Genomic DNA, 24,955 nt, shown 5'->3' on the forward strand with positions numbered 1-24,955 from the left:
GGTGCTGGCCGCAAGGTACAGACAAAGGAGCCGACGGTGATCTGTGGACCTCGGTGGCCCCGTGATTTAAGCAGAGGGTAATTTTCATTTGGTTCGTTAGGCTCTAGCAGAATAAGGAAAACTATTTCATTAAACCCTTCCTCTCGGTGGACAAGAGGAGGAATGCTTAGTTGAATCGCCGGGTGGTGTAAACAAACCCTGGATATTTTATATGAATTAAATGTGTAGATAATTAGTTTTATTGCATTCATTACCCCCTTTATGTGCTCTGTAACAAGTCAGTAATTAAAGTAACAAACTCATAAAGTCTTTATAGGGGCATTTAGGCGTTCAGTGTTTGCCAAACTAAGTGGTTTAATTCGATGCTAGTGCTGGGGAGCGGATGGGCGCCCGCTCTCCGCTGCCACCGTGTTTTATTGCGCACTAAACTGCAGCGGACGCTGTAATGGATTAAAGAGGGACAGGGGCCCCCCAGCCTGGGGCTTCCGTGCGGGGTGAGTTGCGGGCTGCTCTCCGGTGCCGCCGCGGCCTCCGCACCTAAGGGCGGCCGTGCGGGCAGCGGGTCCGGCCGAGCAGCCTGCTGATAGTTTTATGGGGAGGGCTGATAGTTTTATTGCAGTTGCATGGTGTACAATGCGTATTTGATAAAGAAGGGCCCTTGGTGACCAGTGTGCACTTTTTTGTGCACGGGGGTGAAATGAAAATAAATGTGTACAAGGTTGTACTGCGGCGAGAAACAAATTGCAACGCTCTAAATGGTTTTTCTTTATGGTCACCAGACAAGAGGAGAAAAGAGATGCAAACATCTGTCTTCGGTCCCCTAAACCTAAAGGCCAGCAAAGACGGATGGGAATCCAAGTGTTATTACAGTGGGGATTTGTCTTTATTTACCCCGTTCTCATGAATATGAATCTGCATTTAGACCCGGAGGTGGCTGTGCCCCTTTGGACGCTACACGCGGAATTTCCTCACCCTAATTGACACCACCCTCACCACCACCCCCTTTCAGGGAGGCGGAGGATAGGTTGTCAAGTGTAAGGGCTGCGGTTGTCCAGGTTGTGGGGGGGGGGATGCCTCCAGGTTTTCCAAAGGCGACCCGCTGCCCCAGGCCCGCATGCAGGGGGTGTGGGTGCGAGGAGCCCTGGCCTGAATGGCATCCAGCGTGGTTCTCCACAGCAGAGGGACAGTGTGTGCGCGTTGTAGGGGGATGCATTTGGGCTTCCAGGCCCTGGCTGGGGGGGATGGACGCTCCCTGGAGGTCGTCGCTCAGGGTGGCCACGGCCAAGCCCCCAGTGCCCCTGGTGCTCCCGGCCTGGTTCGCTGGCCGGAGCAGGGTGCTGCACTGCCGAGGGTAGCTCCACAGTGACCCCGTGGAACTTGGGGCCCTGGGCGGAGCGGGAGCTGCGGGGAGCGCGGTGCGCGTGGGGAGCACTGCGTGTGCACGGGGAGCGGGGAGCGGGCCGGGGGCTTCCGAGGAGCAGAGGAAGCAGGGGGTGCAGGGGGCAGGCAGGGGGTGCAAGGGCTCAGGGGGGCGCAGGGGATGCAGGGGGCGCAGGGGGCTTGCAGAGGGTGCAGGGGGTGCAGGGGATACAGGAGGCGTGCAGGGGATGCAGGGAGTGCAGGGGGTGCAGGGGTGCGGGGGCGCAGGGGATGCAAGGGGTGCAGGGGGCGTGCAGGGTGCGCAGGGGATGCAGGGGGCGCAGGGAGCTTGCAGAGGGTGCAGGGGGTGCAGGGGATGCAGGGGGCGCCCAGGGGGTGCAGGGGGCGCAGGGGAGCGTGCAGGGGGCACAGGGGAGCGTGCAGGGGGCACAGGAGAGCGTGCAGGGGATGCAGGGGGCACAGGGTATGTAGTGGGTGCAGAGGGCGCAGGGGAGCCTGAAGGGGCGCAGGGGATGCAGGGGGCACAGGGGATGCAGGGGGCGTGCAGAGGGTGCAGGGGGCATGCAGGGGGTGCAGGGCGTGCAGGGGGGTGCCGGGGGTGCAGGGGGCAGCCCCGCCCCGCCTCCTCGGCCCTCTCCCGGGGCGCCCTCTGCCCCAGGGCCGTGCGGGGTAGGGGTGCCGCGCGCCTCCCTCCCTTTGGTGGGGGGGACCTTTCAGGGCGCCGGGCCGCACGGTCGGATGAGCAAATGCGCTTGACTTCATCTTCCCCTTTGTAGGCCTTGTAGGTTTATTTTGTTCGGTGTCACCATCCCGGCCCCCCCACCCCGCCCCCGCCGGCGGCCCCCCGCGTCCCCTCTGCGGGTCTTTTGTGGCCGGGGGTCCTGCTTCTGCTCCGAAGATGAAAGGCTTGCGGGGCCAGGCCAGACCGGAGCCCCAGCCCCAGCGCCCTGTTTTGTTAAGAGTTGTGCTTTCTACACGCGAGCTCTCCCCTAAAAGTTGTACCAAATGGTTAATTTGATTATTCCAACTATGGACCAACTGCTTCAGCAGCCTCCACCACGCGTCTGGGAGGAAAAAAGAAACCATCTATAAGAAATAATCTAATAAAAGTGAAGTGTAGAAAAACCCCTCCTGATTTTCAACCGGCACAAATAGAATTAGAGCTTCAGCATCCTTTTCCCAAACAGACCTTTTGTCCAGATCACAACTTCAGCCAACCAGCAGTGTGTACAGTGCCTGCTATTTATTTTAATAGAGGCGGGTGGGTAGCGAGATGGATTGATAGATAAATGACCGCATGGATAGATGGATGGTTTGATCCATCTTCCTCTGAATTCCCTTTCTTAATATGTGTACACGGTTGATTTTTTCCTTCCCCCTTGCCGATTTTCTGAATCAATAATGGAAAGGCAGTGCTATGTGGTAAAAGAAAGAAAGAAAAGGGAGGGGGGAGCCATTTAAAGCACAAAAAAAGGGGAAGAAACTACCAGCATATATACCATGAGAAAAAAAATGTTTACATGCTACCCAGTACCAAATGAAAAAGGTTGAAAGTTTAAAAGAAACTTTTCTTTCCTTTTCTTTGCCATTCATAGGAGGGTTTCTTTTTCTTCTTCTTTTTTTCCTTGAAAGTCAGAAAGAATGTTAGAAGACAAGGAAACAAAACAGCAAACAAAATGCCATTGTATTGTAGTAGCAATTCATGGGAAAACGCTTGTCAGCCTCCTAATGCCTCACTCCTAGGAGGCTGTTTTGAGGCTGTTTCACCGCAGGCGAAGCACAATAACATGGGAATGAATAAAATATTAAATACCAGTGAGAGTTTCAGAGGAATTTTCTTTCTGATTGCTTTATTTGATCCTGCATCCAAATGATCCCAGCACAGCGAGGCCGCGGACTGCCAAAGGCTCAACTCAGAACCAACGGTTCCCTCAACTGGAGAATTCAAAGGCGAGATTTGTCCTTGGGTTTCTCCAAAAAGATTTCCGTGGGCAGCAGCCTTTCCCGTTCACCTGCACCAAGAAAATAACCTCGTCAGAATTTATCGAGACGACATTTCCCCGGGTCCATGGAGCAAACCAACCACAGCATCTTCCAAGCAGGAAGAGCCACTGACACAGACCTTCTCCTGGCATCTTAGAGTTTTTTTCCACATTTTCCATTTGCCTAGCAACCATAATACACGTTTCATAATAGAAATTCCTTGTATTTCTGGTAACTAACCTCCTGGCCTGGGGGGACTAACAATTATTAACTGATTGACAATAGTGTGTGCCGAGCAATTAGCACAGTGCTTGGCACCTGGAAAGAATCCCGGGAATGTGGGACATGAGGATTATGACGATGGCCATGAGGATGGTGCTGGAGTCTCCTTGGATTGTGTAGTAAACACTTCGGGATTTAGGCGGTGATGGACCATGTCCTTCCTGTTGCGTGTTTATGATGCATATGAAAGAGGACAGACAAATCGAAGAGCAGGCTCTCAGATATCAGATGGGAGAAAACAAAGCAGCCGGGCAGCAAATTTCCCTTTTAAGAATTTACTGGAAGGTGTATTTCTGTATAGAGGTTAGTTATATGTTTTCTCTTAGTTTATACCCAATAATCATGCATGATTAATGGGTTGCATTACTCCCGTGTATAAATATTATGCGTTCAGAGTCACGTCACTTTAAAAGGCCTTTGTCCAAAAAAAAATAAATAAAATAAAATATAAATAAATAAATAAATAAATAAATAAAAAATAAAGGGCCTTTGCCCTGGGTTGGCTGTGTGGTTTGGGGTTGGAGCTTCATGGCTAACTCCTAGATGATGTCTCTGTCTTTAGACTAACTTCGGAGACACCCCAGATGCAAATGCTGTGCTCTGTATAGCTGATGGGATACAAATCTCCAGCCTGCAGCTTTTTAAGGACATCACAGGGAAGGGCCCTTTCTACTTCTCCTGTTGTCTCCCCCACCCATGCTATGATTAGCAGAAGGGGCTGCCTGTTACCTTTTTTTTTTTTTTGCCAGAGTTTGGCTAATAGTAGTAACATCTGCTGGGCTGGTGGTGGGGAGACATGGGGCATTTGATCAGAGTCACAGATGTAAAAGTGACATCTGCTTGTAACAAAGAAAGGAGAAACAAAATTAAATTAGGCAGGGAGGCCTCTCTGAACCAAAAAAAAAAGGAAGGGGAAAAAAAAACTTTTTGAAAAAGGAGGAAAAACATAATCAAGGGCTCTGAGCAAGCCTGCAGGGTGCAGAAGAGCATTTACAGAGAGGATCGTGACTTTCCAGGCCAGCGGTTTCCAGAATGACTAGAGCAGGAACATCCTAAGGTAGCGATGTTTTGAGACGTTGAAGGCGTCCTCTTATGCTCCAAAGGAAAGGAGCAGGTCAGATGTTCTCAGCTAAGCAATGTCCCGACCTGTGTGAGGATAGTGTGGGTTAGGAAGTCATTTCCAGGTTGGAGACAGAAAGGGGGGTGAGGAAGAAGCCTCTGGGGTTAGTTAATAAATAGCCCAGTATATTTAGGGATGAGTTTGGGCAAAAACGGACTTTCATTTCATAGCTGTGTTAAAACTCCTAAGAGTGAGCCAGTTCTCCCTGGGTTTATATATATGTGCTTAGAAGATGGCACTTGAAAAAAAAATTAGTTAATTAAAAAAAATAGGGATCCCTGGGTGGCTCAGCGGTTTAGCGCCTGCCTTTGGCCCACGGCGTGATCCTGGGGTCCCGGGATCGAGTCCCCCATCGGGCTCCCAGCATGGAGCCTGCTTCTCCCTCCTCCTGTTTTTCTGCCTCTCTCTCTCTCTATATCATAAATAAATAAATAAATCTTTAAAAAAAAAAAGAAAAAAAAAGAAGAAGGGATCCCTGGGTGGTGCAGCGGTTTGGCGCCTGCCTTTGGCCCAGGGTGCGATCCTGGAGACCCGGGATCGAATCCCACATCGGGCTCCCGATGCATGGAGCCTGCTTCTCCCTCTGCCTATGTCTCTGCCTCTCTTTCTCTCTGTGACTATCATAAATATAAATAAATAAATGAATAAACAAATACATAAAATTAAAAAAGAAGAAGAAGAAGAGATGCACTTGGCGGTTAAACCTGCCCCAGCTGCGCCTGAAATAGGCCTCAAATCGGGTATGGTGTACAGAGCAGCAGTGTGCTCAGCATCCTCCCCACCTTTGTGCCGGGTGTAGGATTACAAAGGGGCATCCTACATCCCCCCACCCTGCGCCCCCCACCACGGTCTCCTAAATGCTTCCAAGGGGAATAGATTATGATCACAACAACAGAAGCCACTGAAGCAGGTTCCCTCAACACTCTGCTGCTTCCCAATCTATGAGCCGGTTGACCTCGGTGCCCACTTGCTCCTCCGCGGCTCCTACTGTATCCAGGAGGGAGGCCGGTTGCAATCCAAAGCCCATCATGCCACCATGCTTTAGAGCCCAGGCTCTTCCCCGGGCTCGGGGACCTTACCCAGTCGCTCCTTCTAGAACCTTCCAACAGCCGTGCTCATCGCCAAGTATCCCACGTCGTATAAACGCGCTCAGGCTACACTCATGCTAATAACTGACCAACGAACACTGTTCTCTTCCTCGGCTACAGCCGCCACCACCGCCCCTTATCTATCTTCCCTACTTCACAGTCCAACACCTCGAAAGAGTTGTCTTTTATCCTCACCCTCTCTTTATTTCTTTGCTTCTCAGGCACTGCACTGCGCCCTCTGACTTGGCTTTCGCCGCCATCACACAAATTAAACGCTCTCCCCTTCAGATCACCAAATCCACTGGGGATTTACCAGGCCTCGCCTCACGTCAACGTGGAAGTCACCGGGGGTGCCTGGCAAATATCGCCAGTTCTTGCCATTTCTGGCCACAGAGTACGCTTTTCCTTCCCTAACCCCTAAACGTTTAGAAGTGGCCTTGAGACTTGCTTCACACAATGAAAACAGAGTGGAAGCGTGAGCTGTGACTTCCGTGGGGAAGCCCCAAGACCTAGTGTCTGAGTCTCTGTGCTCTTTTGCCCTGTTCCATGGCAGCCAGCGGAGCTCAGGCGGTGGCTCTTCGGTCAGCCTGATTCCGGAATACGGATGCGGTGGAGAAGGGGGCCCGGGAGGCACACGATGGACATGTAGTTCCTTCGGGCAGGGCATCGGGGAAGGATTCTGAAAGACATCCCTATGCTGGGTCCTAAAGAGCAGGTGGGAGTGAGCAAATAAAATGGCAGGAAGAGGGGAAAAGGAGAAAGTTGCAGGCATAGGAATCAGCGACCGTCAGTGACTCCGAAGCCAGCGAGCATGGAGTGTTTGGGAAAGTAGAAATCGTGCCACTTAGTTAGAATCAGGGGAGATTCGGGGGGCGGGGGCCACCCAAGGAGGGCTGTGATGAGACAAACGTAGGCATGAGGTCATGCAGGACTACAGATGCCGCGTAGAGGGATTGGGGGGCAGGGAGTGAGGAAGCGGGGAAGCCCAGGGATTCATCAGGAGGGTTGTTCTAGGCCACAAATGATGGATTCCACAGAAATGATGGATTCCAAAGCAAGGGAGGAGCAGCGTCCGGATGAGGAGAGGTAGGGGATTCAAGAGACGCTACGGAGGCCGGGCCCGAGGGCAGGTACAGGTGCAGGAGCAGGTGTGCCCGGTGCTGGGGTCTCAGGAGGCCCAACAGGACACCTCAAAACCTAAGCCCTCTCCTGTATCTGAGGGCAAGATCTGCACCTCTGTTCCTGTTTCATGACCTGTGGGTATGAAATCCCGACCCTGTGGTGTCCTAGAAACCTGCGCTTTACAGGTGGCTCAGGTGTTGTCTTGCAAGCTCATTTTTGAGACGGAGCAGACCCCAGGTCAGCAGGCTTCTGAGTGGAGGGGGAACCACTGGGCTGAAGGTGGGGACCCCCTTCACCCTCCCCAGCCGGGGACAGCGTGGCTTTGTTGGGGCGCTGAATTTGCTGGGTCTGGATCTCCACCCTGGACTGGCCATCAGACCGGTCCCTGCTCCGTGTGTCCGGGGAAAGGTCTTAGTGGCCTCAAGAGCCGGAACATAAATTTGTGAGGTTCTTTTAAGTCCCAACATTCTCTTATTTATTATCCTCTGATTTATTATTATCATCATTATTATTATTTGGGGGCGGGGCTTAGGAACCTCCTCTACATCCGTTTCAATATGAAAGGAGGAACATAGGAGCAGCGTATTGGGGGGAAGGAGGTGTGTAGGGCCCCGGAAGAGTGTAACGGGGAGAGTCGGGAAGAGTAGAGTGACTGTCCCCCGTTTTTCCATTCTTTATAAGAAGGTCTTAGGATGCTGTGCTCTAGGAGTATTTTCAAAGGAAGGTGCCAGAACCAGACACCACAGAGGGAAGAAGCACTGATGGTGGGATATAGGGCATCCTAAAAGTGGGCGGCCCCTCCCTCTGCCTCTCCTGTCTCACCTCGAGGAAGCCACTTCCTGCACCCCGAGGGCAGCAGGCCTACGTGCAGGTGCTGGTACGGGGGTCCATGCCGCCTCCCCAAACACAGAATCCACTCCGAGGAAGTGGTCTTGCATTTGACCCAGCCCAGGGAGCCCAAGGAGAGCCGCGCTGGAAACCCTGGAGCCTTTCACCCTCTTAAACGGCTCAGCCTTGAAATACGTCTAAAAAATGCAAGAGGAAAAAAAAATTAAAATTAAAAAAATTAAAAATAAAGAATGCAAGACGATCCTGAAACTCCTGAAGATGTTTTCCTCTCTGGGTTGTCCAAAGATCTTGCGGCCGCTGTTGTCGCTTGCTTATGTCACTTTGCGTTCTTTGGGAAGTTGTGGGTTTGCCAGTAACAGACTGCAGCGTCATGCATTTTAATGTGAATTCCGGCTGATTCAGGGTTCGGAGGCAGACGTGACCCAGGCCTCGGGGACAGGCACCGTGTGTCCCAGACCTTGCAAGTGGGGGCGGCAGCCGGTCCCTGTGGTGCGAGCTCCTGGTGTTCCCCGACGTGGCTACGATGGACAGTAGGCACCTGCTTTCCTCCCTCCTCCCTCCCCGCCTGCCACCCCTTCTCCATCTGTTTAAGGGCAGACACCGCTGCACAGCCGCCTGGAGCTCGCCCAGGGCTCTAATGCCAGCTAGTGCACTCCCAGCTCCAGCTCACCGTGCTCCCCCCGCGGGACTGGGGTGGGACTGCGGTGGGACTGGGCCACGCGGGAGGAGGGGGACGGGGCAGGTCTAAGGAGAGGCCGGGAGGCCGCTGGGAGGGACGCAGCACGGAGCAGTTGCCACGGCCGCCCAGTGAGTCACGCAGGCCACACGCGGGACACAGCAGAGGCCAACAGCATTAGCCCGGACCCGGGAAACCTCTCGAAAGCACAGCGCTGACCGCTGGGCACCAAGCACCCCAGGGTGGAGCCAGACGCTGCCCTTGGCCGCCCCACTCTGGGCAGGGCCCCTGGTCGGCAGCTGCTGCGGCAGCGGCGACCTTCCCACCAGCTGCCGAAGCGGCCTTCCACGCGGGGAGGCCCTCATCCAGGCCTGGCCTCTGGCACAGAGAGGGGGGCTAGTGATTGATCCCGCGGGATGATTGGCCAGAGCACGCTGCACCCAACACCCGTCTGCGGGGAGGTCACAGCTGCCCTGGGAGCCCTCTTCCTATTTTTATCATTAATTACTTCTTTTTCTTATTTTCAGAGTAACAAATGTCCATTTTAGAAAATGTCCCGGCATACGGTCCTTAGAATTCTACTGGAGGGGCGCCTGGGGGGTAGCACAGTCGGTTAGGCATCCGACTCTTGGTTTTGTCTCCGGCCTTGGTCTCAGGGTCATGGGATTGAGGCCTAAGTCAGGGCTTCAGATTCTCTCCTTCTCTCTCTGCCCCTCCTGCTCAGGCTCATTCTCTCTCTCTCTCTCTCTCAATAAATAAATAAAAATTTCTCCAAAGAAAAAATGAGTGGGAAATATCAGAGAGGGAGACAGAACATGAGAGACTCCTAACTCTGGGAAACGAACAAGGGGTGGGGGAAGGGTGGTGGGCGGGGGGTGGGGGTGACTGGGTGACGGGCACTGAGGGGGAGCACTTGGTGGGATGAGCACTGGGTGTTATGCTATATGCTGGCAAATTGAACTCCAATAAAAAAAATTAGGGAAGGAAACAAAGCAATGTATAGAAAAATAAATAAATAAAATAAAATAAAAGTTAAAATTTCTCCAAGAACTATACTTGAATTTCTCATATAACTTTTCAATCTTTTTTTCCTTATGCATACATATAAATGATTTTAAAATGGGAGGCATCCTCTACAGACTGCTTTGTGGTCTCCTTTTCCCTCTAAATTATGTATCATGAGCATCTTCCCATATTATGAAATATTCTTCTAATGTATTTTTTTATGGCTGTATGGTGTCACGCGATAAGCCATAGCTTATCCGGTCAACTGTTTTGTTGAACATTTCATTTGCTTCTTATTATTAAAGTATATTCAAAAAACGCTGCTCCACATACCCTTTTAGCTAAATCTCTGCATATCCACACAACTTGCTTCCAACACCTCCCCAGAAGTGGGACCCTTGATCAAGAATGACATATTTTCTTTCCTTTTTTTTAAAATTAATTTATTTTTTTATAAATTTATTTTTATTGGTGTTCAATTTGCCAACATATAGAATAACACAATGATGACATATTTTCAAACAAGCTTTGGACACATGTTGCAAAGTGGCCTTCCGGCCTTCCAGAAAGGCGGTACCAGTTTGTATGTGCAGAGCAGAAGACAGGTAATACCTGTTTTCCAATACTCAGCGGCACCGTGTGATACCAGCCAATGACCTCTTCCTACTTTGCTATTAGAAATGAGCAAAAATCCTTAAGAAAGAGGAGAGCTGGGGCGCCTGGGGAGCTCCGCAGTGGAGCATCCGCCTTCAGCTCAGGGCGCAACCCCGGGGTCCTGGGATCGAGTCCCGCATCAGGGTCCCCGCAGGAAGCCTGCTCTCCCTCTGCCTGTGTCTCTCTTTCTCTGTCTCTCGTGAATAAATAAATAAAATCCGAAAAGAAAAGAAAAGAAAGAAAAGAAAAGAAAAGAAAAGAAAAGAAAAGAAAAGAAAAGAAAAGAAAAGAAAAAAGAATAAAGAGGAGAGCTTCCCAAAGAAACTAGCCATCCTGCGCAAAAGAAGGAGCCAGAACAGGTCATCTTCAAGGACAACAGACGGCACGAGCAGAGTTCAAAATGCCAGCGTCCAGCTTTATTTATTTATTTTTACATCTAATGATGACAAAGAGGTCTCCTCCTTATGTTTAGGAAGAACTCGGTGATAAAAGGAATACATTTACCACTTGGGATGGATTTTTTGAATGTTGGGAAACGATAGCACAGACTCGAGGGCCAGCTCCAGTGCTTGTCTCCGGTCGCGGGACACGGGCTTCGGGCCGCAGCGGTCGGCGGGACCCGAGCCCAGGGCCCAGAGCCCGGAGGTCACAGTGCCGGCCACGGGCCCGCGTCCTGGGCAGGTGCCTGGGCAGGTGCCGGGTCGCGGGCTCCGCGGCACTGCGGGATGAGGGGCGAGTGGGCCGTGGGCCACGAGGGATGGAGAGCGGCCCCTGCAGCTTCAGGGGGGATTCTAGATTATTAGATCTCAAAACTGTGGCGGAGAATGTCCCTGACACACAGAGGCAGGGAACGGCCCACAGAAAATACGGTGCCCCCGCGTCGGGACAGCGGGTCATCTGCCCAGGGCCACATCCCCCGCCCTGGCCTCACGGGCCGCCACCGCTTCCTTAAGAACTTCACCTCTCAGAGACGAGGGCTCTTTTCTAAAAGTACGTAACCACACCGCAACGATGTCTCCGTGTCCTCGCCGAGCCAGCGCTCGATTTCCCTTTATTTGTTCCACAGAAGTTGTTTTAGTTGGTTTGAGCCAGAGTTCAAACAAGGCCACACCCTGCACTTGGGCGTGTTTGTGTGTCCTTCGAGCTCCCTGCTGTCTACACTGCCCCTCTCCCCCCACAGCTGTCTACACTGCCCCTCTCCCCCACCAGCCGTCCATACTTCCCCTCTCCCCCCCAGCCTTCTATACTTCCCCTCTCCCCCTTCACCGTCTATACTTCCCCTCTCTCCCCCACCATCTATACTTCCCCTCTCCCCCCAGCCGTCTATACTTCCCATCTCCCCCCCAGCCGTCTATACTTGCCCTGTCCCCTCAGCCGTCTATAGTTCCCCTCTCCCACCCCCCCAGCCGAGTTGGGCTCTGAAGGGCACGCGGCCTCGGTTAAGCTGGCGGCCGCCACGTGCTGTGGGGACCTAACCCTCATGTCCTGTCAGCTGGTGGTGGGTGTAGAGGCTTCTTCGGACTCAGGTTTGACGTTTAGCAAGGAGGCTCCTCGGTGGTGCTGCGTACATCCCATTGCACACATCAGGAGGCGGGGTATCGGTCCTTTAAGGGTGTCAGGGTCCAAACAAGGTTCTGTTGATCTGTGGGGTTGGGGTGTTATCACCTGGAATCACCCGTTATAAAGTTCCCCGTGAGCTTGTTACCTAGTGATTTTAGGAGCCTCGACCACGTTGATCAGTGCGTTGCCTCAACTACGAGATTTTATTCATTTTAAGGGGTGAAAATGTTAATGCCCTATATCATTTTTTGTTAACTTATTAGCTAGAAGACTCCGATGAAGAAAAAAATAACTCCCTTTATCGTTCATCGGGTACCTAAGACATGCTTGGTATATAGTAAGGTTCGGCAAGTCAAGATAAATACTGGATTCATTCCCTCTGTTTATCAGTTTTCAGAATAATGAGTTTCTCCCCGAGTGTCCTTCAAAGATCATCAGTGGAGCTTTTTGTCTTATTTTGGGATTGGGGTTTTTTTTTTTTTCAGCATTATGAGCTCATAGGTCTGAATATGTTTTATGTATTTTCTTTCATCGCAGTATTTATTCTTATTTATGCACAAATAAGGACCAGCAGAAGCCTCCTCAACTTGCCTCTTAGTTCTTTTGACAGGACCCTCGTGGTCTCTGATAGCTTCTCTGCTAGCTGGTATGACACGATGTCCCAGGCTCATTTTTTACTCTCTTTGCCTAGACCTGGTATCAGGCATTTCTCCAAGGAGCCCTGGTCCTTTTTAGTTGGAATTGGTATTTAGAGACCACATTGTGGGCCCTAGATTGGATTTTGGAATGAGTGATTTATGAGCTTTTTGGAAAGGAAGTAATGGTCACTAGGCACCAGGGCCTAGTTGAATTAAAGTCATCATACATTTATTAAATAAGACATGGCTCATTCTAGATGAGGGAGAGGAGACTGAGCATAAGCAAACAACTGGGACATGATATTATGTAGAAAGAGCTTTGGGGAAATAAACCAGGCATGAAATAATTATGCCTGGAGTCAAGGAATAAGGCTTCAGCAAGAAGGGGACATCTGAGCAATGGAAATAGTCATGCAGCCAAGGTGCAGTGGAGAAAGTTCCGAGCAGAGAAATAACGTGAGTGAAGCCTCCGAATCATCAAAGTCCACGGCATGGTTGAAGAAGAGTCAGATTTGCTTCATTTCCTGTGACAGGGATAGTGGATTCAGTGGATTCAGAGAGCAGCCAACCGCAGTCAGCATAATGCATCTGGACTTCAGCAGGGCATTTGTCCAGGCCTATCCTGATATCATTATGGACAAGATGGAGAAATATGGACTAAGCGATAGGACTATTAGATGAATTAACAACAGTTAGGTGAATAAATGAACCCAGAGGATGCTGATTAGTAGATGGATATCAGCATAGAGGACGGTCTCCAGTGGAGTAACACAAGTCTCCGTGTAGGTCAACTTTTGTTTTGTTTTGTTTTTTGGGGGGGGATTTAGATACAAGTATAGAACAAATACTTAACAAATTTGCAGATTATCTGGAGTTAGGTAAGATAACGAGTAGTCTTACTGACAGGGTCTGGTTTCAAAGAGGTATGGACAGGTTGGACTTACTGAGATAAAATTTCTAGGGATGATATAAATTTCTATAGCTGAGTGAAGATAGCAAATGAAAAATAAATAAATAAAAATAAATAAAAAATAAAAAGAAGATAGCAAACGAGGACCCAAGTGCACACGTGTGCGCGCACACACACCGGAGACGCATGGTTAGTAGTACGCACACGGAAAAGATTGAGGAGTTCAGTTCTGCACAACATATTATTATTCGGCTGCGTGGGTAACAGTGGAGTGCCCAGAATGCAGTGGGGGTGCTCATCAATGGTGAGATGCTCGGATCCCTCTTGAAGAACACTTCGAGAGAGCAGTTGACCATCTGGGGTATGGGGTAGTTTATAGGAGAGTGACCTAATTGGTAGAAGAATTTTAAAAAGCAATAATGAAAAAATCAGAAACCTAGAATCGCGGAATTCACTGGGATTAAAAATGCCAGAACAGCCGTAGAGCTGCCCCGTGGAAGTGTTCTGCGACGTTACCCTAAGGCAACACGAGCCTCCACCTGGCACCACTGGGTACGAGTTAGAGGGAAGCAAATTTCTACCCAATGGGAGAACATAGTCAGAGCTCCCGAGACGCAGAGGAGCCTGCCCCACAGCTCGAACCTACCATCCTAAGGACAGAGAGAACTGGTGGGGAGGGGCTTGGGCATCTTAAGAATTGGGTTCACCTCTACATCAGCGAGTCCACGACCCCTGTCCTCCCTGGCAGCCTCCTTCCAGGCTCCTGAGTCCTCCTGCTACTCACAGGGTTGCTTAGGGGCAGCCCTGCGATGTTTAGGACGACCATGACCCCCACGGTGCCCCACAGTGTCTTTTCACGGTTCCTGGTACCGCTGTCAAAGGTGTCGTACTCCGCTGAGACTCAGGAGAGACAGAGTCTAGTTTCCGTGCTTTTTTTTTTTTAAAGATTTTATTTATTTATTTATTTATTTATTTATTTATTTATTTATTTGAGAGAGAGCCAGCATGAGCAGTGGGGAGGGGCAGAGGGAGAAGCACACTCCCTGCTGAGCGGGGAGCCCAGTGGGGTGACACCAGGATCCCAGGCACCCGGACATCAGGACCCCAGCAGAAGGCAGCACTGAATCACTTCACCACTTAACGGGAACCACACAGACACTCCAGTTTCAGGCCTTTTAACTCTGATTCCAGAACGTCGGGTGTGGGAGGTTAAAGATGGCCCCAAATTCCTTGTCCTTGCAGCAAGGGGTGGGCTCTAACTCCCTCTCCCCTTGCAGTCCAGCGGTGGCCAGCGGCGTGCAGCAACTTGCTGCAGCAATGGAATGTGCTAGAAGCGGGGGGACGTCCAAGAGTAGGTCTCAGGAGGCCTCGCTGTTCTCCCCCAGCTCGTCGTGTAAGGAAGCCCCGGGCCAAGGGAAGACCAGGCGAGCGGGCCAGCTGCCCAAGGCACCGTGGCCCCAGCACTCAGGCATTGAATCTCTCCAGCCGAAGCCCTAGATGCGGTTTGGGGCAAAGGGGTCATCCCCTCCAAGGCGAGTCCAAATTTCATATTAGAGGGAAAAATGAATGGGGTCGTATTTTCCGCTGCTGAGTTCCGAGTGGTTTTTAGCGCAGCAGTAGGTAACCACACTCGAGCTACGTGTCCCTGCTTCTTTGGGGGGTTGATTTTCAACCTGCAAATGACGTGACAGGACTTAATACTTTTTAAGGCCCCTTCTTCCTCTAACATTCTCTGCAGCCCACATTTGTGGTCCCGTGATTTCTTTACACTTTTAAATATTATTCAGGACCTCAAAGAGCTTTTGCTTATGCAGGTCATATCTATTGATATTTGCCATATTAGGAATTTAAACTGAGAAAAACATGTATCATTTATACCTATTACTTTACTTAAAAACAATAAAGATCTATTAAATGTTTACAAACAAAAGACTCCTGGGGAAATGTTTTCCCAAACAAAAAATTACTACGAGGGTGGCATTGCTTTATATTTTTGCAAATTTCTTTATTTTTAAATTGCATTTCTTTTCCTTTTTAAGATTTTTGTTAATCGGAGTATAGTATAGTTGACTTACAAAATTATGTTAGTTTCGGGTATACATCATAGTGATTCAACAATTATGTACAGGACAGCACCTGGCTGGCTCAGTTGGTGGAGCGTGCAACTCTTGGTCTCAGGGTTTGAGTTCAAGCCCCACGTTGGGTGTGGCGATTACTTAAAAATAAAATCTTTTAAAAAGGAACAATTATGTGTGTTACAAAATGCTCACCACAAGTTTCTTTAAAAACCTGGCTTACTAGAAGGCACCTAGAGTCTCTTATCCGCTTCTGCATGGAAACTGTTGTAATCACCCGTTGTGTAACCTCTAGAAAACTTCACTGTACACTTGAGAGAGAATGAGAATGAACAAGGTCAACAATGTATTTTTATTATTACGAGAATGGTTGTGACCTCACAGACCCCTCAAATAAAAGTCAGGGATGTCCAGGCGTCTCCAGACCATACTTTGAGAACCACTGCTCTGAAGAAATGATGCGTAAAATTAACCTATGTTGGTCCATTAGTAGGTGATAACCCGTAGCATGTTCAAATTTTTAGAGTCATTTGCGTTTTAATGAGAAATAAAGTCTTCCTCCGAAGGATCAAGCTCTAATGACAGCATCTCAAAAAACACCGAAGGTATTCATCTGGCTAAGGGTCCCCTGTTCTGGTCCATCTACCTTGTGGGCTGCTACCCCTTTGGCCCCCACTGAAGTTTGGCTCTAACCAGAGGGAGGCTGTGGCCACAAGACTAGACCCATTGGAGGCAGAAAGAGAGCAAACTGGCTGTTATGATCAGTCTTCCACAGTCCTTCGCTTTAAGAGAATGTCTCTTTCTTGGTTCATGGACGGAGAAGGGTTCTATGTGTAATTAGCAACGAACCCGAGATTGCCAACCAACCATTTTTACCCCCATTTTGAGCAATTAGACTGGGTTTTTCACTGTGTTGGGAACTAGGCTAAGAGACTGTTGTAACATGGAGGTAATATGCTTGTTTATTTTAATTAAATCATTGAAAATCAGAAATGATATCATATCTAGCCCTTCCTAGCATTGCGGACATTTCCCAGAACTTTTAACTGCAGGTTTTTAGTAATTGCATTGTGCTAATCAACTAAAATGGCCCAGTATAAATGTTAATAAATAAGCATAATCATAATCATCATCCTAGACATACCCAGTTGCCAAGGACTTCAAGAAGTCATTGAATCCATCCGTCTGCCTCCAGGCGAGCTTTATCTTCCAGTCCATTCCCAGCAAAAAAAAATATTTTGGAGAATATGTTCTACATTGGATACTTCTTTCCACCTTCCTTATATATATATTTTCATATATCCTAGTCCGGAAAAAAAAATAATTAACTCAAGTAATTTTAGAAAGCACTAAAGAAAAATTGAAATACTGAGAAATTCGTTTGAGGGAAGATTTAAATTATCAAATGAACCCCCCCCCCCTTTTTCTTTTTAGAAATCAAGCAATGAGTACTTGGCCAAATGCTTGCAAACCTACTAAGTCCACATATGTTGAACATGATTTAATTTAGATAATTTTCTTTTTCACTTTGGTAACAACCACACTTTAATGACAATTAATTGAGCATTTTTCACCCAGGTCCACTAGGAATTAGGTATGTTGGAACACATTTAAAAGTTTTCAGATTTGAAAAGATACCTAGACTGGATACGCTATCTAATACTTATTTGGAGAAATCACAAGAATTACCAAAGATTTACATAAGGTTGAGGTTCCATTTTGTTATCTTTAGGACTAAATAATTTGTTAGAGAATGCCAGGTGATGTCCTTTAATTTTGATCCTATGGGATTTTTCTAAAAGATAGTTCCTCTGAGGCGCCTTGGTGGCTCAGTAGGTTAAGCCTTAGACTCTGGTTTTGGCTCAGGTCATGATCTCAGGGTCCCGAGATGGAGCCCTGCTTAGAATTCTCTCTTTGTCTCTTCCCCGGCTCCCCTACCCCTGCTTGGTGTCACTTTCGAAGAAGAAGAAGAAGAAGAAGAAGAAGAAGAAGAAGAAGAAGAAGAAGAAGAAGAAGAAGAAGAAGAAGAAGAAGAAGATGGAGGAGGAGGAGGAGGAGGAGGAGGAGGAGGAGGAGGAAGAGATAGTTCCTGAGTTATCAAGATCTCTTAAAATAATAAAATAATCGTCTGGCGCACTTTCCGCATGCTCTGCGACCTAGACAAGAATTTCTTCTTGCACGGTCTATAAATTGAGCTCCGATCCCAAGTCACAGACGGAAGCAGCATGCTTACGTTTCCAGAGAACTACCGCTGTCAAAGATGGAAATACGTACTTTCCTACCTCCAGCGCGACAAAGCCCTTGGTCCAGACCCTGTTCCTCGGGGACCACCCCCTACCTGGCCCCCATTCCCTTCACCACGGTCCGTTTTGAATGTTGCAGCTGGAATCTTCTACCTCGGTGGCCTGGAAATTAGTCTTCACCCCTCGCACGAGCTCTGTCACGTTTAATACCGACACTGCGGTTTCCACACCTTACTCCTCCGTCTTGAGTGCTGAGAAAGCTCTAGGAAGGCCTGGGGGGCATAGCACAGCGGTTAAAGGATCAGCTTTGACGTCTAAGCCTGCTTCCCCCCCACCTAGCTGTGTAAACTTGGACCAGCTGTTTTTGTTTAAAAGTTGTCATGTGGGGGGATCCCTGGGTGGCTCAGCGGTTTAGCGCCTGCCTTTGGCCCGGGGTGCGATCCTGGGGTCCTGGGATCAGGTCCCGCGTCAGGCTCCCTGCATGGGGCCTGCTTCTCCCTCTGCCTGTGTCTCTGCCTCTCTCTCTCTCTCTCTCTGTGTGTCTCTCGTGAATAAACAAATAAATAAGTCTTTAAAAAAATAAATAAAAGTTGTCGTGTGTACAACGGGGTTGTGCTGGTCTTTGGCTGGTAAGACTCAGAAAACCAACCAAGGTGGCTTAACGTCTCTCTCTCTTCCCTCTCCCTCTCTCCCCCTCTCAGATGCGCACATGCACACGCACACGCACACACACACACACCCGGGGCTTCCCTAGCTTCACAGCTGTGTGACTCCAGGGGCAGAGGCAGGAAGCTAAAGAGCCTTTGGGAGGTGGCAGTTTGGGGCTCTCCGATGCTGGCTCAGGGATGCTTCTCCATTTCTGAGTCTGCTTCCCCCCACGTCGACCGGGTCTCAGAGGCGTCTCTCCCGAGGGCGCAGGATGACCACAGCAGCTCGCTTCCAATTTCCTCCACGAACCCGGTGGAGGGCGCCCGGGGGTCAGGGGGGTCAGGGGGCTCAGTGCCCGCCTCCGGCACAGGCCATGATCCCAGGGTCTTGCGCTCCCTCCCCCTCCACCTGCCGCTCTGCCTACTTGTGCTCTCTCGCTATCAAATAAATAAATAAAATCTTAAAAAAAAAAAAAAAAAAAACCCAGAAAACCCCAGTGGAAGAAGGGTCCATTTGCCAAGAGTCCCCCCGAAAGCCTCAGAATGGCTCTCTTAGCCTTTGGTTGGTTCAGCTTGGGCCCCAGCCTGACTTTAGACAATTGCTGCGGCCGAGAACACGCATGCTTTCCTCGGCCAGGCCGGCGTCGAGTGGACCGCACCTGACCGCGTGGCCTGCGATTGGTGCAGGACAATTCCTGGGAAACAAATCGGGTCTCTACGTGCAGATGAAGAGACGGTGGGTCCGGAGCAGACAGCAAACAACAGGAAGCTGGCGTGACCTGTCTGTCAGCGAGGCTCAGAGCTCCTACCTTAACCCCAGGGGGGTGTGCTCACGCGCAGGTGGGCCGGGCAGACGCAGGGTCCCCTCTAAGCGCGCGGGCCAGGCCGGGCACTGGACTTGGGGCCAGATCTCAGAGCCCCGACATCATGACCTGAACCAAAACCAGGAGTCAGAGGCTTAACCGACCGGAGTGGCCCAGGCGTCCCTTCCTGGGGGTTTTATGAGAATTAAACAGTAAGAGCATGTGGCCCGGGGCCGGCACGGGGCCAGGGCTCCACAGCATGGGCTGTCAGAGTCCTCGGTCTACCTCTGAAGTGGATGTTGAATGTTAGCCCCGCCTCGATAGTGACCACTCCAAGTGGATGGCATCGCACCTATTTAGTGAAAAGTTTTATTTTTATTTATTTATTATTTTTGATGAAACCCTTTAAGGGGGCGGGTGGCAACTCACGTGCCAAGTCCATTAGTGACTGCATGGACTGCTGGGTTAAGAAGGATTCTGAGGCCGACGCGGGGCCCATCGGGAACGTGTTCCATGCTCCGTTAGGAATGTCTGGAGGCCCCCCACGTCCTCTCTTCTACAGTAAAACCAAGTCCATACGGCTACTTAGAGGACCATGTCGCTTGATTTTGGGTTGGGGGATTACTAAAATACGGGATTACATATAGAGTTTCAATCCATATTAGGAAAGTTAACGAGGACCAAATTATGCAAAGTTAGAGAGAGGAGAGGGTGGGCTGATGCCTCACTCACTCTTAGGAAGGCAGGGCCTGGCACGTAGTAGAGGCTCAGTCAATATTTTTTTGAACTGAACATAATTATATTATGCTGAAATCTTTCCCAGGAACCCAGGGGGGATATTGGTAAAATTAAACCATGTGGAACTTGAGTAGTGTTAATGTTCTGTTCACATGTTCCCTGTATTTGTGCATATATTTCATGGCATTTATATTAAATTCATAAATAAAATATTCCTCTGTTTGAGTGAACTCAATGAAGTATTTTAAAATAACAACAAAAACGTCCTCCCACCCTCCTATATGTTTATCAGTAATCCTGCTGGTTCTGGGTGCCCACAGACCCCCGGAGAGGTTCTACTAGGACTCCTGGCGGGTTACTTCGTTACCAGGAGGCTCGTTAAGCTCGTTACTAAGCCTCAGTTTCTTCGCCTAATATAGATAAAAAATACAGAAATGTTAGCCTCATAGTCACTGTGAGTGTAAACAAGATAAGAGTCATAAAGGCCTTGGCACATGGCAAGTGCTTAATACGCGGTGGCTGCCGTTACTGTTCGGATTTTAAGCCCCAACTCGGAGGGTGTTAGGTGAAACCATACATTGCATTAGAGCTTGTAGATTAAATTACACATATGCACAGCATGTGGGTCACCTATTGCTGCACGTCGCTGCTGTAATAGTCTCCAAAATCCCAAGCCAAGAAATTTCGAAAGTGGCACTCCCATTGATACGTGGCATAAAAATAGTCCACTTCATTCTCTTTGGAATGTTCCTTGAAGATTCATTCCTTCTTGCATGTCCTTAGGAGTCCTAGAATATGCACTGGGTCAGGATTGGGTATTTTGCAAAAGGAGGTAGAAACGTAATCACACCATTGTGGGTGTGGGATGGGGCCCACCTGGGTCGTGTTCACCAGGGGTCCCGCGTGACTCCTACCTCCTGGGCCCTCACTTCCTCTTTGTTATTGTTGGATCCTTGTGGGGAACGTAGGAAGAGCTTCAAACCAGTGGTGGTTTTGAGGCTGACTTTGCAAGGTAGCTCGGGTTGTAACTTGTGGAGGGAAGGGGGAAGGAGATTCGGGCTGAACAAGCTGCGTCCTGTCTCCCTGACTAGTTTATTATGGGGCTTAAATGGGAACATGCAGGGGTGCCTGGGGGGCTCGGTGGGTTAAGCGTCTGCCTTCGGCTCAGGTCATGATCTCAGGGTCCTGAGATCAAGTCCCAGGTCGGGCTCCGTGCTCCGTGTGGAGTCTGCTTGTCCCTCTGCCCCTTGCCCCTGCTCATATGCACACATACACACACACTCTCTCTCTCTAAAATAAATAAATAAAATCTTGGGATGACTGGATGACTCAGTGGTGGAGCGTCTGCCTTCAGCTCAGGGCGTGACCCCAGGTCCCCAGGTCTGTGTCTGTCATGAATAAATAAATAAAATCTTTTTTAAAAATAAGTAAATAAATAAATAAGTAAATAAATAAATAAGTAAATAAATAAAATCCTAATATATATGCAATATATAATATAAAGATAAAATTTTAATATGCATATATATAAAAGAACATGTATATATGAAACGCTTTATAGAGCTGCTCATTTTTGCAACAATGGACTGGTAAGACTAGAAAAATAGGATGAGTTTTTTTTTAAGATTTATTTATTTATGATAGAGAGAGAGAGAGGCAGAGACATAGGCAGAGGGAGAAGCAGGCTCCATGCGGGAGCCCGACACAGGACTCGATCCCGGGACCCCAGGGTCACGCCCCGGGCCAAAGGCAGGCGCCAAACCGCTGAGCCACCCAGGGATCCCCAGGATGAGGTTTTCTATAAATGGTACTTAATCCTCATTTACTGATGACAGAACTGAGAAGCCAAAAGGTAAATTCATTTGCCCAAGCTTCCACAGCTGGTAAGCAGCAGAGCCAGGATTTGTGCTGCGGGCTGGCTAGCTCAGAAGCCCAGAAAGTCCATCACTGAAGCGTACTACCTCGATTGTCCAAAATCTTGAAATGCCGGGATGAGGACTGTGCACTTGATTCGACGAACCACTGGGCAGCCCGGACTAGTGTGAACCAACGAACCACTCACCTCGGGCGCGAGAGATAAGAGCCACCAAAAGAACCCAGCGATCAAGATTGATGATATTATAATGTGATATTTAAAAAAATAAAAAATCAGCAAATACAGGCCCCAGCCCCTTCTTTGTTATTTCTTTTTTCTTTCTTTCTTTTTTTTTTTTTAAGTATGATTGAAACCAGAGGCAGGATTAAGGTCAGACAAGCGAGACAGAGTTGTACAAAAACAGAATTGGATCCTATTCTTTATTTAAGATTTTTATATTTTGTTCATCCTTTTGTCCAGCATTAAATTTGTTTGAAAAAATGTTGCATTGTAAAAAAAAATAAAAAAATAAAAAAAAAAATGTTGCATTGTAATAGTATGTATCTTGATTGCCGAGTGTTTCGTGATTCCCCTAAAAATCTGCACCCAGGCGGAGCCCTCTGCCTGTTTTGCCCTCGTGCCAGCCCAGCTGGGAGTCTGCTTTTCAAAAAGAGGAGTCTGGCAGTGATGACCTAGGGTGGGCGCTGGGAACGGAGGAGCACAAAAACAGCCGGGGCCCCATCCCACACCCACAATGGTGTGATTACGTGTTTCTACCTCCTTTTGCAAAATACCCAATCTGGACCCAATGCATATTCTAGACCAATCGGATCAGGAGCGCTCACATTACTGAGCTTCAAAGCTCTCTGAGATAGTTCCCTTCTGTGTGGTTATGGCACCAAACTGGTACCTACCTCAATCTGTTTGGTTAATTTTGCTTTCGAATCTTCACTTTGCTTTTCAATCTCATTTGTTTTATGATTGTGGAAAATACTGACATCATTCCAAAGTCACATCTTTAAAACAAGGTAGTTAGAGAACTCTAGCTTCTTGTTCTATGCCCCCGACCCTGGTCTTGACCTACCGCTCTTAGTAACCCGAAGAAAAACGTATCCCTCAAAATAACCACCACCATGATAATAATAATGATGATGATGATGATGATGAAGAATCCGGACCCAAATGAAGAAATTGGGAGTAAAGACAGAAAACACAGGGAGACACTTTTGAGAATGAAAGTCTATGTAACTTGGCAATTAACTTCGTGGTGAGGAGGACGCATGACCCTCGGACAACCCCGTGACTCGGAAAAGATGACTCCTGAGTTTGGGAATGTGCCTCTGGAGTCGGAACCGGGAAGTCAGGAGAAAAGCCTGCTTTGGGAGGGTGACGTCAGGCTCAGGTTCGTGGCAGCCTGCGAGCACTGGCCTCTTTCTGTCCTATTGTTAGCCCATTGACGCTGTGATGTAACAACTTCAGCAAATAAAACATTTGAAATAATCTGACCCGCGATTAGAACTTGGAAATTGTGTTGTTTTTAGATTTTTAATGGTGAGTTTTCACTATTTTGGTCTTAGGTTTTGGCTTTTTGAGGATAAAATGACCGTAATGTCAGTTTCTCCTTCTTTTCCTAGAGGAGGCCAAAGACAGGATTTATTTATTTGCCTCATATCTAGATTTTCCTCTTTTCATCTCATATCAGGCATCTGAAATGCAAAATATCTTTCATCTCTCTGGGGGGCCTTCTGCCTTCATAAACACTCACCCAGCTACTATATTAGCTAATTTTTCTTTCTTGAAATCCCCTTGTACCTGAATTATTTAAACTGAGCTTTTCTGAACTCCCTCTAAGTATTTGGCGATTTCATAAAGCAAGGCATTTTAGAATGTGTCCATTTACTAGAAATGTCTTTGGAAGGCTTTTCAGCCCATTGTGTGACACAATACCCTATTGTGTATGTGTAACCCAAACTAGTTTCGGGCTATTTTTACCACACACGCTCACCCTGGTTTGAGCCTTTTAATTAAATCAGACGAACAACCAATCACTAACTTGGTAACCATTCACTGAAAACAGTCAGACAGATTGTGTCTGTAGATTCAGCCTCAATCTTTTTGTTAACACAGCCATTTTGGTTTTCTCCACTTAATCTCATTAAGGGCGCCCCCCCCCCCTCCACCTGACTTAGGACTTTCTAGGTTTTCCCGGGCCCAGTGAATGTTGAGGTTTCCAATTACATGTCCCCAGATGCATTTGTTCTGCCTTAATTCTTTTTGTTCTTTCTCTTCAATGAATTTAATGTATTTTGACCTGCTGTATTTTTCATTTGTCCTAACCGGGTTTCTACCAGTTTCCAGTTTAGGGTCTTAGCATTTTAGTATTAGGTATGCATGCCATCTGTGTGTGTGGAGGCATTATAATATCCTTATCTTGGCTTCCTTTCATCCTTCGCTCATCCCGGGGATGGACGAAGGCCTTGTGTCTAATAAGTCATTTGCATCAGCATGTCCCAAATGACCAAGGGATGAGGATAGGAGAGATTAGCATGGTAATCTCATTCTGATGGATAAAATTAGCAAAGATATTCCCCACAAATGGAGAGCTGCCATTGGCGAACTGCTGTGCTTAGAATCAATTACTAAATTACTTTGAGCTCTAAGTTGACATTAACAGAAAAAAATTGCCATCGACCGAAGGGAAATAAGATAAAAAATATGCGATCATTAAATCTCTCGCTACTATTCACAAATGTGACTCACAAGAATGGTACACAAAATAGGGCAGAATTGAATTTCTGACAGTGCCCCCTGTCAACATTTCATCCCAAGCTTCTCAGTGGCCATTCCCATTCAGTCTTTGTAAAGGGATGAGAAGCAGGAAGGGGAGGAGAAAGCAGGTAAGGGGAAGAGGTCCGGGTCAATTCCTCCACCTCTCCCCGTGGCTCAGCAGCCAGCCGAGCGGACCCAGGGGCGGTTTCTGACTCCACAGCCACCCATCATGCCAAGTGGGGATTGGCGGGCTGCCCCTTTGTGTCCGAAGGAGAACCACATCAGAGAAGGCCTGTTGACATTCTGGACGCCTCCGATCCTCGTCACCCCTAACACCCCCCCACCCCGACTCGGACTAGCCCAGCCTGCCAGGGACGTAGTAACTGCGAACATTTCCTCGGACCATCGCTGGTGCCAGCCGCTTTTCTGGACGTTGGTCAACTCACACAGAATTCCTGATTAACGCGAAGCACCTACATTAAGAAAAGCCTGTCCCCGTTCAGAGCCCCATCCTTATCTTGCTGGAGAGACAGTGCTGGTGACGGTGACAAACAAGGA

Source organism: Canis aureus, chromosome 14, assembly GCF_053574225.1.
Source record: "Canis aureus isolate CA01 chromosome 14, VMU_Caureus_v.1.0, whole genome shotgun sequence".
Classification (NCBI taxonomy): Eukaryota; Metazoa; Chordata; class Mammalia; order Carnivora; family Canidae; genus Canis; species Canis aureus.